Source organism: Protomyctophum parallelum (assembly GCF_964188405.1).
Source record: "Protomyctophum parallelum genome assembly, chromosome: 3".
Lineage (NCBI taxonomy): Eukaryota > Metazoa > Chordata > Actinopteri > Myctophiformes > Myctophidae > Protomyctophum > Protomyctophum parallelum.
In genome coordinates this window covers 9020422-9038278 of record NC_139698.1, presented here as the reverse complement: position 1 = coordinate 9038278, position 17857 = coordinate 9020422, and the positions used below count along the sequence as shown (strand labels likewise).

Here is a 17857-nt window from a genome sequence, read left to right as displayed (position 1 = left end):
AGCCCAAAACTCCTGTACCAATATTAACAAGAAACTTTACAGGAAAAACAAGATCAAAGTCGCTTCTACTAATCAGACATGGCAAAACCGTGTATGACCTGTCTACAGATAATGACTATTACAAACAACCAGCATCGTAGATTGGAGGAACCAAATCCAAGTGTGCTCCGAGCGGATCAAATAACACACCGACGGAGGTTTAAGAAACCGATTAGAGAGTCTCTCTCCCTCTCTCTGGCTCTGGTTAAAAGGACTTTATTGGCATGTAAGTCGAGAACTATGTTGTCAAAGCATCCAGATAAAAGATCAATAATGCTCTTCACACTGAATGCCTTTTTATCCTCGGTGTGTGTGTGTGTGTGTGTGTGTGTGTGTGTGTGTGTGTGTGTGTGAACTTGTATTTGCTATATTTGTGAGTGTCAAATGTCCCCACAGGGGAGAACTTGAGAAGCAGACATTAGACATTATTTGTGCAGACCATTTTCCAATTGTCCTCACAAGAAAAGATGATTGTTTTGTAGTTAGGCTTATAATTACAGCTTATGGAAAGGTTCAGATTGTGGTAACAGGAAAACACAGAAAACGCCTCATCACAACACCATGTGTGAGCTCGTAGATCGAGTTAAAAAAAGGCACACATTTGTACATTTGTTCTTTTTTTTTTGGCATCATAAAATCGTTAAAATGTTGATGCCCCTTACAAGCATAGTAATGCAAACGTGTGTGTGTGTGTGTGTGTGTGTGTGTGTGTGTGTGTGTGTGTGTGTGTGTGTGTGTGTGTGTGCATGCGTGCGTGCGTGCGTGTGCATGCATTGTAGGGTCTGCCGTGCTGAAGCACACAGTAACAGAACCATGCACACACACAGAAGCACACAGTAACAGAACCATGCACACACACAGAAGCACACAGTAACAGAACCATACACACACACACAGAAGCACACAGTAACAGAACCATGCACACACACAGAAGCACACAGTAACAGAACCATGCACACACACAGAACCACACAGTAACAGAACCATGCACACACACAGAAGCACACAGTAACAGAACCATGCACACACACAGAACCACACAGTAACAGAACCATGCACACACACAGAAGCACACAGTAACAGAACCATGCGCACACACAGAAGCACACAGTAACAGAACCATGCACACACACAGAAGCACACAGTAACAGAACCATGCACACACACAGAACCACACAGTAACAGAACCATGCACACACACAGAAGCACACAGTAACAGAGCCATGCACACACACAGAAGCACACAGTAACAGAACCATGCGCACACACAGAAGCACACAGTAACAGAACCATGCACACACACAGAAGCACACAGTAACAGAACCATGCACACACACAGAAGCACACAGTAACAGCAGTCTCTGGACAGGCTGTCAACAGCAGGGCACAGCAGTCAGAGCACACAGTGATCAATACTATTCATTTCATCCTCCACACATCATGGAACACGAGAGGGCCTTTTATCTAAATGCTCTGACAACATCTGAGTGGTTCAGGGGGGGGAAAAGCTACCTTTCAAAGCATCTTCAGGGTTTTTTTTAATATTAATAATAGGAATCCAACTGACCACGATATTGAAATTTTAGGGGCGATATCCGATAACCGATTAATTTCATGGTAAAGTCGATTGATGATGGTACTGATATTGCAACGCTAGTTCCCACGATATTGAAATTTGGGGGGCGATATTCGATAAAGGATGAATTGCATGGTCAAGTCAATCGATACCCGTTTACAGTGGGGATTACCGTACACCTCTTGTACAGTAACTGTGGTACTGGGTGCAATATGCAGACTTTATTGTCATTACCTGAAGGCCTGCTGATGCACATATTAGTTCAAACAACGTGAATTTAGTAGCCACATATTAGTTTAAACAACATTAATGTAGTACATATTAGTTCAAACTAGAGATGTCCCGATACTGTATCGGTATCGGGAAAAGTATCGGATCGGCCCTTATTTGGTCATATGGGGTCATATCGGTATCGGTGAATATGCCAGTCTGACCACCGATCCGACACAGGGGTAAGGGGTTGACACTATGGCAGGTGAATAAAATGTTGGGACATGTGGAGTTTGCTTTGGAGTTGCCCAAACAGCAAGTGCACATTTGAGTGAGGAGTCTGCTATAAACACAACACGAGATATATAGCTAGATAGCTATAAACACAACACGAGATATATAGCTAGATAGCTATAAACACAACACGAGATATATAGCTAGATAGCTATAAACACAACACGAGATATATAGCTAGATAGCTATAAACACAACATGAGATATATAGCTAGATAGCTATAAACACAACATGAGATATATAGCTAGATAGCTATAAACACAACATGAGATATATAGCTATATCGTACAAGGTTTCTTTGACTATGCATCCACCTCTTGGTACCACAGCACCTCAAAGGCCCTTAAAACAAGGCTCCAGACCTCTCAAAACAAACTGGTCAGGCTCCTACTTGGCCTCACCCCCCGAACCCACCTCACCCCTGCCCACTTTGACAGGCTGGGATGGCTTAGGGTCGACGACAGAGTACAGCATCTTGCAATGGGTCTGGTCCACAAGATTCGATACACCACCAAGATACCCATGTACCTGTCTAAATACTTCCTTAATGTAAACGAAGTCCACACCCACAACACCAGAGGGAGTGCAACAAACCATGTACAACCCAGATTTGGCACAAACAAGGGACTAAATTATTTTCGCTCCTATGCCACCAAAATGTGGAACGCCCTACCAACAGTCATTAAGACATGTGAATCCCTTGACTCCTTCAACACCGCTCTCAAAGGGCACCTACGGATGGCTGCATTTCGAAACTGGCCTCTGTAAAATCTTTTTTTTTTTTTTTATTATTTTTAAACGCCCTCTTTTTTATAATGGGAGGTCTCAGAGCCTAAACTGGTGACCACTAGGTGGCACTGAAGGAGTTTTAAGGGTACGATTGCCCTTCAAGGGTCCAGTTTTATTTGGAATATTTAGTTTTGCTGTTATTTTTTACCGCGCAGTTAACACGCAGGAAATGTCCGTTTTAAACGGACATTCTAACAGAACAACTTCACATCACTGGCGCTTTTTTATGCAAACACGACCGAGTGTTCACAGTTTCACACACTGCCGAGTGAAGTTCAAGTAAAGCTTTTTTTTTCCTTCTTCTTCTTCTTCTTCTTCCCCTCAGAGATTTCTAACTGCAAGCCAGAAAAAGAACACTCGCCTCGCATCGGCGAACGTGATCGCTTTTCCACCAAAAGGAGGAGAGCAGAGAGACTGAGCTCCGCTCCCTAATCCGACCCCGGGCCGGTCCCCCGTCCCCGGCCGTGTAAAACGAGACGCGGAGCAGCATGAGACAGCAGCAATTCATGCAGCAGCCCCCCCCCCCCCCCGGTTCAGTCCTCTTCTCGCGGGGGGAACGCTTTAGAGCGCCGAGGATGAATAGACGCTCAGATGTCAGAAATCATCAGGAGAGAGAGAGAAGAGAGACCTTTTGAGTTCTATGCAAATTACCCGGCTTCCCCGTCATCTGCATGTAGAGGCAACCGGGCAGGACCGAGGAAATGGGCTGTTCGTTATCAAAGTGTCACACATTAACCCATTCATGACGGGAACCCCCTGTTGGTGTTTTAAAGCATTATGTTATATTTTGGTATTGAAAAATAGCAGATCTACAAGCTCATAGCGCGGCACCGAGTGCCGCGCTATGAGCTTGTAGATCTGCTATTTTTTTGAAAGATCGTGAAAATGTCTCAAATCTTTGAATATATGTGACCAAATCCAGCAAAAAGGCCCTCAACTCTACTTTTCCATTTTTCAGATTTTTACAGATTATTAAAGTACAGAATGTAAGCTTTCATATGATGTATCATTCAATGAAATTGGACAATAATTGAAGGAGCAGATGTTTTTAACTAAAGTCTTTGCTTCTTGGAGGTCTCTGGAACAACATATTTTTGGGGTCCTTGACATGAAATATTGAGAACCACTGATATAGAAACATGAGGTTTATCAGAAAATTGTGATCATTTAGATCAGGCCTAAATTAGTTAATAGTGGATGAAAGTGAGCCAGGGGAAGAGAGAGAGAGGAGGTGGGGGTGGAGGGGGGGTAGAGACTGAGTGAGGTGTGGAAGAAGTCTCAGCTTTTCACATCAAGGCAGTCTCATATCGCCGGCGTCGGGCAAAAACCTCGTATCTCTGAAAAAATAAATAATAAATCCTAGTAAATCAATGCCCTATACTTTGACTATACCATTTAAAAAAAGGGAAAGTAATTACTACAGTAAAGTAATTACCGTCTAATGGATTTTATATAAATATCGAACCAAAGTGTAACGAGATTGTGAGACCGAATAATAACTAACTACCCCCGGATCCGTTTGGATCCCACCCCCCACCCACTCCACCCCATCCCACCCCACCCCACCCGCCTTTTCCTGGAAAAAAACAAACAAGTAAGGTTTTTTTCTTGGGATACATACGAGGTTTCCCCGCCTCAACATGGAGGACATAATCCCGGGGTTTTGTCACAGCAGTGTAGCTCTGCTGCCGTTTCAGAACGAAACACAAAACCTTCCAGGACCACCTGCTCATCATGTGTGAGCGCTCCGGGGCGCGGGGTGGGGGTGGGGCGGGGTGGGGGTGGGGGCGGGGCGGGGTGGCGGGTTCACAGAGATGCTTTCACACACAGCTGGCTGCCTTTTATTGTTGAAGGACCCCGCGGGGAGGCGGAGTCTAAAGCACCGTGCCACAAACTAATGATACATTTCACCTCGGCGGGAGTTCATTTGTAACCCCCCCTCCCTCCCTCCCTCCCCCTCCCCACGTCGAGTGGGGGTGACATGAGTTTGAGCAACATCCAACGGCACTCGCACGCCTGAGTGCGCACGTATACGCACGCAGACACACTCACACATGTTTGAATTACTATACTTGTTGTAAATTGCGATATCAACCTCTTAGGACAGCGTTGATAACACCTGAAAGATTTCAGAAAGATCTATCAAACTCACGATGTGTCACAGATTGGCTATTTGGCTATTTTCCGGTGGGCGAGAAGCGACCCTGCCTTAAAGGGCGAGAAGCGACCCTGCCTTAAAGGGCGAGAAGCGACCTTGCCCTAAAGGGCGAGAAGCGACCTTGCCCTAAAGGGCGAGAAGCGACCCTGCCTTAAAGGGCGAGAAGCGACCTTGCCCTAAAGGGCGAGAAGCGACCTTGCCCTAAAGGGCGAGAAGCGACCTTGCCCTAAAGGGCGAGAAGCGACCTTGCCCTAAAGGGCGAGAAGCGACCTTGCCCTAAAGGGCGAGAAGCGACCTTGCCCTAAAGGGCGAGAAGCGACCCTGCCTTAAAGGGAGAGAAGCGACCTTGCCCTAAAGGGCGAGAAGCGACCTTGCCCTAAAGGGCGAGAAGCGACCTTGCCCTAAAGGGCGAGAAGCGACCCTGCCTTAAAGGGCGAGAAGCGACCTTGCCCTAAAGGGCGAGAAGCGACCTTGCCCTAAAGGGCGAGAAGCGACCTTGCCCTAAAGGGCGAGAAGCGACCTTGCCCTAAAGGGCGAGAAGCGACCTTGCCCTAAAGGGCGAGAAGCGACCTTGCCCTAAAGGGTGAGAAGCGACCTTGCCCTAAAGGGCGAGAAGCGACCTTGCCCTAAAGGGCGAGAAGCGACCTTGCCCTAAAGGGCGAGAAGCGACCTTGCCCTAAAGGGCGAGGAGCGACCTTGCCCTAAAGGGCGAGAAGCGACCTTGCCCTAAAGGGCGAGAAGCGACCTTGCCCTAAAGGGCGAGAAGCGACCTTGCCCTAAAGGGCGAGAAGCGACCTTGCCCTAAAGGGCGAGAAGCGACCTTGCCTTAAAGGGCAAGAAGCGACCTTGCCTTAAAGGGCGAGAAGCGACCTTGCCTTAAAGGGCGAGAAGCGACCTTGCCCTAAAGGGCGAGAAGCGACCTTGCACGCATCCGCCAGACTGGCGAGTGCTGGCGCTTTGGAATGGGGGGTCAGATCAACATCTCCGCCTGGGTGACAGCAGAGTGCTGCGTGAGCGCTGGCGCTTTGGCATGACGGGGGTAAGATCTTCATTTTCGAACCTGTTGAGAACTCTAGTTTTCGCCGGCTGCACTAATAACTTTAGGGCAGGCCGTCTAGAGTTAAAATGGACAGGTATCAGTCAAAAGGGAGACATCGAAGAGGAAGGATGGATGGGGATGGATCAACATATGGAATGTCAGAACAGGTCAGCTCCATATATGGAGATCTAAGGGTTATATGTAGAGTTGCTGGCCAATATTGATGAGATCAGGGATCTCCATGCCATCCCTGATGTCACGTGTTGTCACGTGCACGAAATGCACGATTTCATAGTTAACTGCGAACTTCTGTCGCAATAACCCTGACTAAACATGACCTCTAAATGTCTAATCACATGCAAGCGAGCACACACACACACACACACACACACACACACACACACACACACACACACACACACACACACACACACACACACACACACACACACACACACCTGGGAACTGCTCGGTACAGCCAGTCTCCCGATGTTGGCCACTGGGAGCTGCCCAGTATAACCACAGATTTCTACTGGTGGTGGTTAAACCACGTGAACCCTATCATCGCCACTCTGGCCTTGTCAGAATAGTAGATGAATGTTCTGTAGGCAAACATTTGGGAAAACAGAAGCGGCCCAATTATAGACCCCTGGGGAACCCCGGTCAACGTATAGGGTGTTTTTGGCCTACTTGGACGATGAACGTGCCGTTTTGTCCAAAACCACTGTTGAAAGTGGTTCAACCAACATTTTGACATTCAGCTTCTTTGCCTGAACGATCCTATAGCTCCTTGAGTGTGTTCGCGGCCCATCCATCTGACCACTGCTGTCAGATGGGTAACGATCAAACGGATTCCGTCCCTCTTATATCAATGTTGACAACATTCAGTCTATTACAATGACTGCGAATTACTTCGTCTTTTTCTTATCCTTATATATGTACCGTATTGTGCCGAATATAAGACAACTGGCTATAAGACGACGACCCCCATTTTTCAACACTCATTATTGGAAAAAGAACATTTATGCCAAAAAGTAAGACAGCCCTCCCCCAATCCACAAGGAGGAGCAGTGCACCAAAGCATTATGGGTATTGCAGTCCAGGAAGGAAGTAAGCCCAGTGTCGATGACATCAGAGACACTGGGCTTACAACTCAAATCTAAAATATCTAAAACCACACATATATATATATATATATACATATATACACACACACATAAATACCCCCAGGAAAGTGTTCTAAATCTTCTAAACGACATTAACATATATTGTTTTTGCAAAAAAGGTGAAGTGCGACTGATAATAAAGGTATCCATCTACACGAGAACCTACGTATAGAGCAGTGAATCCACTCAAAATGGCTTCCCGGGTTACTTGAAACCGTGCGATTTCCACTGACATGAAACACCTTAACGCGCTATCAATACACCTCTTTCTCCTATAAAAAAAAACCCAGCACAAATAAAGCAGTCAAGAGGGTGTTTACAACTTGACATCCATCCTCCTCACAGGCAGAGCGAGGCCCAGGGAGGACACTCGGGGGTTAATCTGCACGTTGAAAGCGCGTGCGGACGGTCGGCCGCGCTAACATGTCATCACGACAGATCACACACCATGAAATAAGGACATTATCTGTGGCCTGGCGCCAGGAAATTGCCTGCATGCCTCGGTGCCACGATTATCCCATTCTGACCTGAGATCAGATTCATACAAGGTTTCCACTGGACACACACACTGGTCTGATGAACCCATTCTGACCTGAGATCAGATTCTAAAAAATGTCAGTCGTTCTTCGATTTTTCAAAAATAGCAGACCTACAAGCTCGTATCGCGCCACTCGGTGGCGCGATATGAGCTTGTAGATCTGCTATTTTTCAATAGCTAAAGCATAACAGGATGCCAACACCAAAATGGGTGCCCGGTCAGAATGGGATAAACTTGGAGTTGGGAGTACAATGTTGAGGTACTTTACCTGAATATTTCAGTTCTTTCTGTGCTTTCATACGTCTTTATTATATGGTGGCGACAGTGGCAGCACCGCCACATTCACAGTTTGATCCCAATTTAGGGGTTCAGAGAAGACTCTGAACACCTAATTGCTTCCCCGATATGCAGGTTGCGGTGCCTTGCATGGTTTCCTCCATTCACCATTCTCCCACCATTTTATTACACGGCTTGGTTGAATGCTTGATTTCCGATTGGTCAATTATTAACGACCGATCAGGTCTACAACAGACCGCTGCCTAATCAATACCTCAGAGCGAACGCCTTGCTTGGATGCTTGATTTATATATCCAACATGACAGCCGCGTAAACACACACACAATGTCATTTACAACTAAACGTTGCTCTCAGGAATGTTTTTGAGAACATTTGAAGCGAGAAATAGACAATGCAGTAACACCGGAAATGTATTTTATTTGGACAACACTAACTTGTTTTCCAAGGCGACTGGCGCAACGACACTTTCATTACCGTATAAGAGCTTTTGTTGTTATTTTTGGGTTCAATTTATTAATTCATTTATTAAGTAGACGTGTAATAAGTGCACTGATTGACGGGTATAGGCGGTCATTATCGAGAATTATACAATGTGTAGTTTTGAGGAAGCAATCTGATGGGTTGAATACCCGTGCTTAAACGAGCATTATGGCACACCTAATCAAAACATAAAAAATCAGCTGTGCTTCTGAGACGGAGACTCGCAGAGCAGGCCGAGTGGCTATAGCCGCTAGGCTATAACACTTTGCATGGGTCATGTGTGGTCGTAGTGGCTAAATCTGCCATTCATTTATGAAATAAAACACAGATAAAATAGGGAGATAAGAGGTTTTCGTACTGTACTTTGTTACCGTCTGCCCATCATGTCACAGCCTACATAAATAGAAACGTATTGACATGTGGCCATGTCGTTAACGGGACCGTTGTTAGAACAATTTGTTCTTTACAGTAAGTACTGTATAGAGGTGTGTGTGCGTGTGTGTGTGTGTAATGATACGTTAGGGACGCGGTGTCGTGGTCCAGTCCTATCAGGGGTGGTCTCAGGTTACAATGGCCTCCGAAACCACAAGGTCATCGCACGACATCCCTCAAGTCTTTATCAAGTCACTCCTGAGGATTACACTCCATATCTGCAGATATTAAAGACGTGTGTGTGTGTGTGTGTGTGGAGGAGAGGGATGCCGAGGTTCAAGTGGTTTGCACCCCTCACAACTATAATATTAAAATAACAATGTTTGTGTTTACGCTCTAGTTTTTTGTAAACAAACCCTCAAAACTAGTCATAGGAAACGGTAGCAAAACAATGTTTGTGTTTACACAAACCCTCAAAGCTGGACATATATGACGGTCTAGTGCCCCTCACAAATATAACTAGAAAAAGTGCCCTTCTGGGCACAGGTCTCCACCAGGATAGGAATGTAGGACATTGCAGCTTGCCTTCATCTGGTGGTTGGATAAAAGGGCAACAAAAGTAAATCAGGATGGAGTCTGAGAAATCTGAAAGACCGGTTTCGTTGAATGGCTCTAGAGAGACTGTGTACCAATTTGCGTGATGTTTGGATCAAATCTGTAGGTGTACTGTGCAAAAACTTGTTTTGCACAAAGCGGGCTCCTGGTGGCGCTATAACAGGCCGTTCTGGAAAGTTTGGGGCAGAGGTTCATCGTTGGCATCCAGGGAGTGTGTGTGCAAAATTAGATTAGCTGCTCACGGACACACACACACACACACACACACACACACACACACACGGACGGACGGACGGAGTGCAAAACATACTCTCCCCCCATGCCTTCGGCCTGGTGGAGACAATAATATTAAAATAAAGTTGTTTGACAAATGAAAGCCAGGGGGGGGGAGGGGGTTGGCATCTTTCTGTTTTTTTTATTTTGCCCTTGCATGGTCGTAATAAAGGCTCAGATCGCAGTTTAAGCAAACCTCTTCACAGAAGATGCTGCCGCACTGTAAAAAAAAACAAAAACAAAAAACAATCTTCAAAGTTCATATCAGTTACAACTATTGGATAAATGAAAACGGTGAGGGATTGTTTTTTCTTTTTCTTTACAGTGTATACTTCACTAAAATGTGAAAACAAAAGCAGAGAGAATTGAACAGTTTAAAATAATAAAAACACAAGACTAATGAAAACAAAACAGATCCCTCATGGAAGCGTATTCGTTTTAGCGGTGGGTTGAGTCACTATTCCCCAAACAATGTGGGACAAATGTTCCTATGGGTCGTGACTCGCGACTAGCGACTAGCGATGTCCCGATCACGTTTTTCTGCTTTCCGATGCGATTCAGAGCATCTGCCGATACCGATTTTTTTTCCCGATCCAATATTTATATTTCATAGAACACGTTTATCACAATAGTACAATATCCCAAATCACAGACAATTTCCTGTCTAATATCATGATATCGGATGATATCGGAAATAATATTGATACTAGGGATGTCCCGATCACGTTTTTTGGCTCCCGATCCGATTCAGATCATTTGAAAATGACGTGATCGCCCCCCCCCCCCCCCCGATTTCTGATCACCCGATCCAATTGGGACAACCCTAGTCGCGACTATACCATCATTTTTTTGTTTCCTTTTTGTTCACAATCACAACCTACCAATCTACACTGAACAATCTGTGTTAAATTAACACCTTAAACCCTTATCCCTAAACTTATTTGCCTTTTTTTTTTTTTACTATTCTGAAAAACTTTTTAAAACACTAGAAGGTCTGAAGTAAAATCAGCTAAATTTGCATGTGCTTACATTCACATTTAGAATTCTTTCAGATGTCAAGATTTTCTGAGATAGAGATAGAATGGTGATGGATGATGATGCTCATGGAAGGGGAACCTTCTGAAAGCTTCCTGGGCTTAAAGATAATTAACTTCAAAATAATAATAAAAAACGGTCAAAATGACCTCTCAGACCTTCTAGTGTTAAAAATAGTTCAAATAGCCAATCTACAAGCTCTAAACGGCGTGATGTAGATCGGCTATTTTAAAATGTTTTTATTTTTCAAAATGGTAAAAATTGTCAAAGAAGTTTAGGGAGAAGGGGGGGGGGCACAACATAGGGAGGGCCCTGAGAGTGTAAACATACCTGTAAGGTACGTTTCCTATATTTTGTTTTATTTTAAAATCATTTCATTTAGATTTTCTAAAATGTTCAACAACATAAGATTCACAATTATTCAAAAATAATTGTAATGAATAAAATAAAGTTGAATAAGTAGTGAAAATAACAGATCTACAAGCTCACACTGCGTTGTTTGAGATTGCAGATCGGCTACTTTCACTACTAGCGAAGTCTCAAGCTAAAACGTTGTGTGAACAGGGTAAAAGAAAATAAACTAATACTGATAAATGTGCTGTGTGAGGTTCATTGAATGGTCGTATAATCTCTATAAATGACCAGTTTACCAATACTTTGTTCTCTATCAAATAAAATAAAACTATTTACATCTACTATCATGTATCTAAATTATGAGTGCTGGCCATGCCATAATAAATGGGCGAAATTAAATATATAGGCTATTTCTGGGAAATTAGTAGGAATGAATTTAGAGAACACACTAATGTTCTGGGGAGGTAGTTATTCGTTGGCATAAATATATAAAATATAACTTTTCATTTAGTGAAATCCATGAAAAAAAGAAAATGGAAAAAAAAAATAAGTGGACACATCCACATTTTTTATAAGTTGATTTAAATTAGTAAAGTTATAATTAATCTATTAAACAATTTCCAATATTTCTTTCTGTTTTCTGAAACTGACAAAATAGTCATTTGCTTCCCACTGAACAATAAATCGATAAATCCTCAACAAAAAATATTCTGGGTTTGATTAGCATTTTGTTAACCCCTTAAGCCCTACCGTTATATATATACATACGTCCTCGTGCGACAAATTATCATAAATGGCCGCTCTACAAACTCACGAAGCATCGATTGTGAGCTTATACATCAGCATTTTTCTTTTGCTCATTTTGAATTTCAATTCTTTTTTTTACAGACTTAAAACAAAAATCTAAATACAGGGATTCCAGAGTTAATGAGGCTAATATACATTTTAAATTAAATTGTAAAAAAAAGGAAAAAAAAAATCCAAAACATATCAGAATCAAAAAGGAAATGTGTGTATTTAATTCAAGTCTGTCCAGGAGCAGGTTCAAACATAATATCCCCCTGGACATGAAACATGATATTGAATGACCAGGGAGAGGGGGGGGGGTAATTAACCCATTTTGACCGATTATACAAAATGTCTTCTAAATCCTGACAGTTTTCTGAAACCCCTGTGTTTCTATGTCAGTGGTGCTCAACCTTTTTCATGTCGAAGACCCCCAGAATTATATGTAATTGGCCACCGACCCCCATCTGAAAATATGTTGTTCCAGGGACCTCCCCCCAGAAGCAAAGATTTTAGTTAAAAACGTTCGCTCTGAAATAATATACATTAAAAGATTTGCGCAACATTTTCACCACGATCTTCCAAAAATAGCAGATCTACAAGCTCGTAGCGTGGCACCGAGTGCCGCGCTACGAGCTTGTAGATCTGCTATTTACACCAAAAGCGATCCCCGCCATGAATGGGTCAAAAGCCCCCCCCCCCCCAATACAGACAATGGAACCCCCGACTCTAATCCAGACCAAAACATTTAAACTTGAGTTACACTTGAAAAATCGAAAGAATTAAGTACAAAAGTAAAAAACAAAACAAGGAATGTATTTACCTAAAAATAAGAAACATTAATGCGGAAAAAACTATAACATATACAATTTTCCACAAAAATATACAAAACTATATATATAAACAGCTCTGTGTCGTTGTGTTTGCAATAACAGACAAAAAGAAACCCCGACACCCCCCCCCCCCCTTCTCAAGATGGGTTTCCATGGTTATGGAAAAGGATGTCCCCCATTGGTCCAAGTGTTCAAGAAAACACATCCAAAAACCAAAAAAACAAAACATCCCGATTGGTCGATGGCTCGGTGAGAAAGCCGGCGAACAGCCAATGAGCTGCGGACGCGCGGCGCCCCCCCACGTTACGAGTCGACACTTCCGTCGCACGGCGGTGTCTCGCGCCCTGAACACAGCAGATCTACAAGCCTACAGCACGCCCTGAACACAGCAGATCTACAAGCCTACAGCACGCCCTGAACACAGCAGATCTACAAGCCTACAGCACGCCTCGAAAACGACGCGCTGTAGGCTTGTAGATGTTGCCCGACACCGTCGCAAGATAAAGTATAAATCGAGCTTAACCCATTCTGACCGGCCACCCATTTTGGTGTCAGCATCATGTTATGCTTTAGCCATTTAAAAATAGCAGATCTACAAGCTCATATCGCGCCACCGAGTGGCGCGATACGAGCTTGTAGGTCTGCTATTTTTTTTTAAATCGAAGAACGACTGACCTTTTTAGAATCTGATCTCAGGTCAGAATGGGTTAATCAGACCAGTGTGTGTCCGGCGGAAACCTCGTATGAATCTGATCTCAGGTCAGAATGGCTTAAGCTCTCTCTCTCTCTCACCTGCTCCTGTGTGTCTGTAAAGTTCTTTTTATCCGTATTTATATAAAGGCTTAGTGTCTTCTCTGCTCCGGTTTTAATCCGTTCCATACCGTCCGTTCCCCCCCCTTACCTGCAGCACAGGGGTCCAGGAAGACAAGACTGTAGATTCTAGTCCAAAGTAAACCAGTCCAGTTCAAACCAGTACAACCAGTATGAGCACAGTAGAGGGCGCCACAACGCTGCTGTCCGTTGGTTCCTCTTCCACCTTCCTTCCTTCCTTCCTTTCCTTCCTTTCCTTCCTTCCCAGGATTAGTTCGAGTTTGAATCCTCATTATTTGTTTGTTTGTTTTGAATGATTTTTTTGGGGGGGGTCCACCACTTTGGATTTACAGGTAAAATAAAAATAGAAAGAAATAACATTAAAAATAAAAGTAATTTAAAAAAATAATTAAAAGGTCTCCGTGTGGATTTTTAACTAACTGTGAGTCCACTTGACTCTTTATCCACTGCATGCTTACTTACAGGCAACGTGCTCAGAGAGATAGAGAGTGAGAGAGAGAGCGTGTGTGTGTGTGTGTGTGTGTGTGTGTGTGTGTTTGTGTGTATGTGCGTGCATGTGTGAGTACGGTATGTGTGTTTTGGCGAGTGAGTCTTGATAATGCTCAACAGAGTTTTGTCTTCTGGGACACAAGGTCACAGAGCGACACAACATCCCCTTCACTTGTATTCTAGTGTTTCCTCTCTCTCTCTCTATGTCTCTCTCTCTCTCTCTCTCTATGTCTCTCTCTCTCTCTCTCTCTCTGAGTGCAGTGTTTCTCTTAAATCTCAAGGACCCCCATGGTGACTGCATTAGCATACGGACCCCCATTTCGTCCGGTTTCTTATCTCTGGGACCCCACCCACCCACCCCCCCCCCTCCCCCCCCCCCCCCACCGACACTGAAAGAAATTCTGTGTCGATTTAACGCTTGAGAATGTAACTATAATGTCCTAACTATCAATCAGCTGGGGACCACCCTGGAACGCCCTCAGGGACCCCTAAGGAGGGCACGTTGAGAACGAGGGCTCTGAAGCACTCAGTCTTGAAGGTCGTCTCCAGAGAGCTTGTAGATCTATAAGGACAGGTGGGTCGTCTTCAGAGGGCTTGTAGATCTATAAGGACAGGTGGGTCGTCTTCAGAGAGCTTGTAGATCTATAAGGACAGGTGGGTCATCTTCAGAGAGCTTGTAGATCTATCATGACAGGTGGGTCGTCTTCAGAGAGCTTGTAGATCTATCAGGACAGGTGGGTCGTCTTCAGAGAGCTTGTAGATCTATCAGGACAGGTGGGTCGTCTTCAGAGAGCTTGTAGATCTATCAGGACAGGTGGGTCGTCTTCAGAGAGCTTGTAGATCTATCAGGACAGGTGGGTCATCTTCAGAGAGCTTGTAGATCTATCATGACAGGTGGGTCGTCTTCAGAGAGCTTGTAGATCTATAAGGACAGGTGGGAAGACGAGGACATCGAGGAAGACCAATCCAGCGGATTCCTGAGGAAACGCAACACACACACACACACACACACACACACACACACACACACACACACACACACACACACACACACACACACACACACACACACACACACACACACACACACACACACACACACACACACACACACACACACACACACACACACACACACACACACACACAGGTAAATGGTGCATTTATATAGCGCTTTTAAAACTAGCTTAAAACAGCCTGTATTTATTATAACTGTCTCAAATAGCCTGTCTAACATGTTTGTTTTTTGGTTTTTAGGAGCGATTTAAAACGAGACACAGACTCGGCGAGCCATGATCTCCAGGGGCAGGGCGTTAGAGTGACGGTGCCCAGATTGAGAATGCCTGGTCGGCTACACAGTTCTTTACATGTCCAGTGTCCACTTTAATAAGACATATATACATCCCTCCAAGACCACGACGCGCTCAGGATGCTGGAAAACGTACAGTCAAAACACGCAATAAAAGCACGTTTGGGGGGCAGAGCATTCACACATCGTGCCCCCCCCCCCTGTCGCTGGAACGCTCTCCTTCAAGCTGTCAGAGATGACTCTAGGCTAAAAACCCATCTTTTCTCTCTGCACTACGGTTCCTCCCTTGTTCCCCCCCATGTACACATGCCGTGTAGCGTTACATTATATAGAGTGGCGCGATACGAGCTTGTAGGTCTGCTATTTTTGGAAAAATCGAAGAACGACTGACATTTTTTAGAATCTGATCTCAGGTCAGAATGGGTTAATCAGACCAGTGTGTGTCCAGTGGAAACCTCGTATGAATCTGATCTCAGGTCAGAATGGGTTAACAGTGATTTTACAATATAAATGGGGGTCTCAGAGATAGAAATGCCATTAATTGGGGGTCTGTTAACTAATGCATATCAAACTGGGGAAATTGAGAATCACTGCTAAAGCCGTAAAAAAATCTTCTAGGATATCTTTTCAAATGGTGTCTGATTAGTATCAATGTTGGTCTGGAAAAGTCTGGGAACCACTGCTGTAGCTAGTGTACATTATGTACAGTGTGTTTGTTAACAACATACCTGAGGTCAGGTGTCAAAGGTCAGAGGTCAATGTTAGACCACCACCACCAGGACGATGAGGAGGAGGAGCGGGAGGAAGGCCAGCCTCAGTGACCTCACTGAACCCACACTGCTCCTAGAGGCTGGGGTCACTGAGAGAGAGAGATGCACGCACACGCACACGCACACACACACACACACACGCAAGAACGCACACACGCACGCACGCACACGCACACACAGGCAGGTAGGGAGGGAGGGAAGGAGGGTGTGAGACAGGTTGGTTGATAATCTTGATTCATTTGAAGAAGAAAATAAATACGAGGGGAAAAAAAGCGAGGAAACAATGTGGTGAATAAGAAGTTAAAAACCCTGCTTACCTTGAGTCTGTTTGGACTCCTCGGACGCTGTGAAGCCCAACCACAGTACAGAGAGAGAGAGAGAGAGAGGGAGAGAGAGGGAGAGAGAGAGAGGGGGAGGGAGAGGGAGAGGGAGAGGGAGAGAGGGAGAGAGAGAGGGAGAGAGAGAGAGAGAGAGGGAGAGAGGGAGAGGGAGAGGGAGAGGGAGAGAGAGAGAGAGGGAGAGAGAGAGGGAGAGAGAGAGAGAGAGGGGGAGGAATGGGACAAAAGTTGAGAAGAAAAAAGTTGCTGATTAGTCATTTTGTTTACTTTACTTTCCTCAAACAACTACAGCGCGCTCGCACACACACACACACACACACACACACACACACACACACACACACACACACACACACACACACACACACACACACAATGAGAGAAACAGACAAATGAGCGAGGAGGGGGTGTGTTTACCATTAATCACAGGACAGACAACATGACAAATCACTGCTGACTGCCTTAGCGCAACCCCGAAATATGTCCCCCTATGCAAATCTATCCTAAAGGTCAAAAAAAAAAAAAAAAAAAAAAAACAAGAGCAGGAAAGAGACGAGGAGAGATAGTGTTATGCAAATGAGGAGGAGGAATGATAGAGATTAGAGAGAGAGAGAGAGAGATGGAGAGAGACAGAGAGAGAGAGAGAGAGAGAGAGAGAGAGAGAGAGAGAGAGAGAGAGAGAGAGAGAGAGAGAGAGAGAGAGAGGGAGGGAGATGGAGGGAGGGAGATGGATGGAGGGAGAGAGAGAGATGGAGAGAGAGAGATGGAGAGAGAGAGAGAGAGAGAGAGAGAGAGAGAGAGAGAGAGATGGAGGGAGAGAGAGAGAGAGAGAGATGGTGAGAGAGAGAGAGATGGTGAGAGAGAGAGAGATGGTGAGAGAGAGAGAGATGGTGAGAGAGAGAGAGATGGTGAGAGAGAGAGAGATGGAGAGAGAGAGAGAGATGGTGAGAGAGAGAGAGATGGAGAGAGAGAGAGAGAGATGGAGAGAGAGAGAGAGATGGAGAGAAGAAAAGAGGGTGGGATAGAAAAAATAAATAAATAAAAGGAAGTGTAAAGTGGAGACGACAGGGTGAGACGAAGGAGTGGACAGAAGATGAAAGAGAGAGAGAGAGTTAGGAGGAAGGAAGGAGAGAAGAAAGGAGGCCAAGAGAAGATTGAAAGAAGGTCAGAGAGAGAGAGAGAGGGGGGGGGGTATTGTGTCTGGGTGTCACTTTCTCCGGGTGGAGGGGGGGGGGGGGGGGTAAGGCATGTCGTGGCTGTCAGGT

At 44.8% G+C, this 17857-nt stretch overlaps 1 long non-coding RNA gene across 1 annotated transcript; it reads right to left on the bottom strand.

Annotated features, from left to right (window-relative positions):
* Positions 1-14677: 14677 nt before the first annotated feature.
* LOC310856201 lies at positions 14678-16602 on the bottom strand. The gene is made up of 3 exons (XR_014569057.1): positions 16572-16602; positions 16213-16343; positions 14678-15152 (listed from the first exon to the last, which is right to left on the bottom strand). It is a non-coding gene; the product is annotated as an uncharacterized lncRNA (long non-coding RNA).
* Between the last annotated feature and the right edge of the window lie 1255 nt (positions 16603-17857).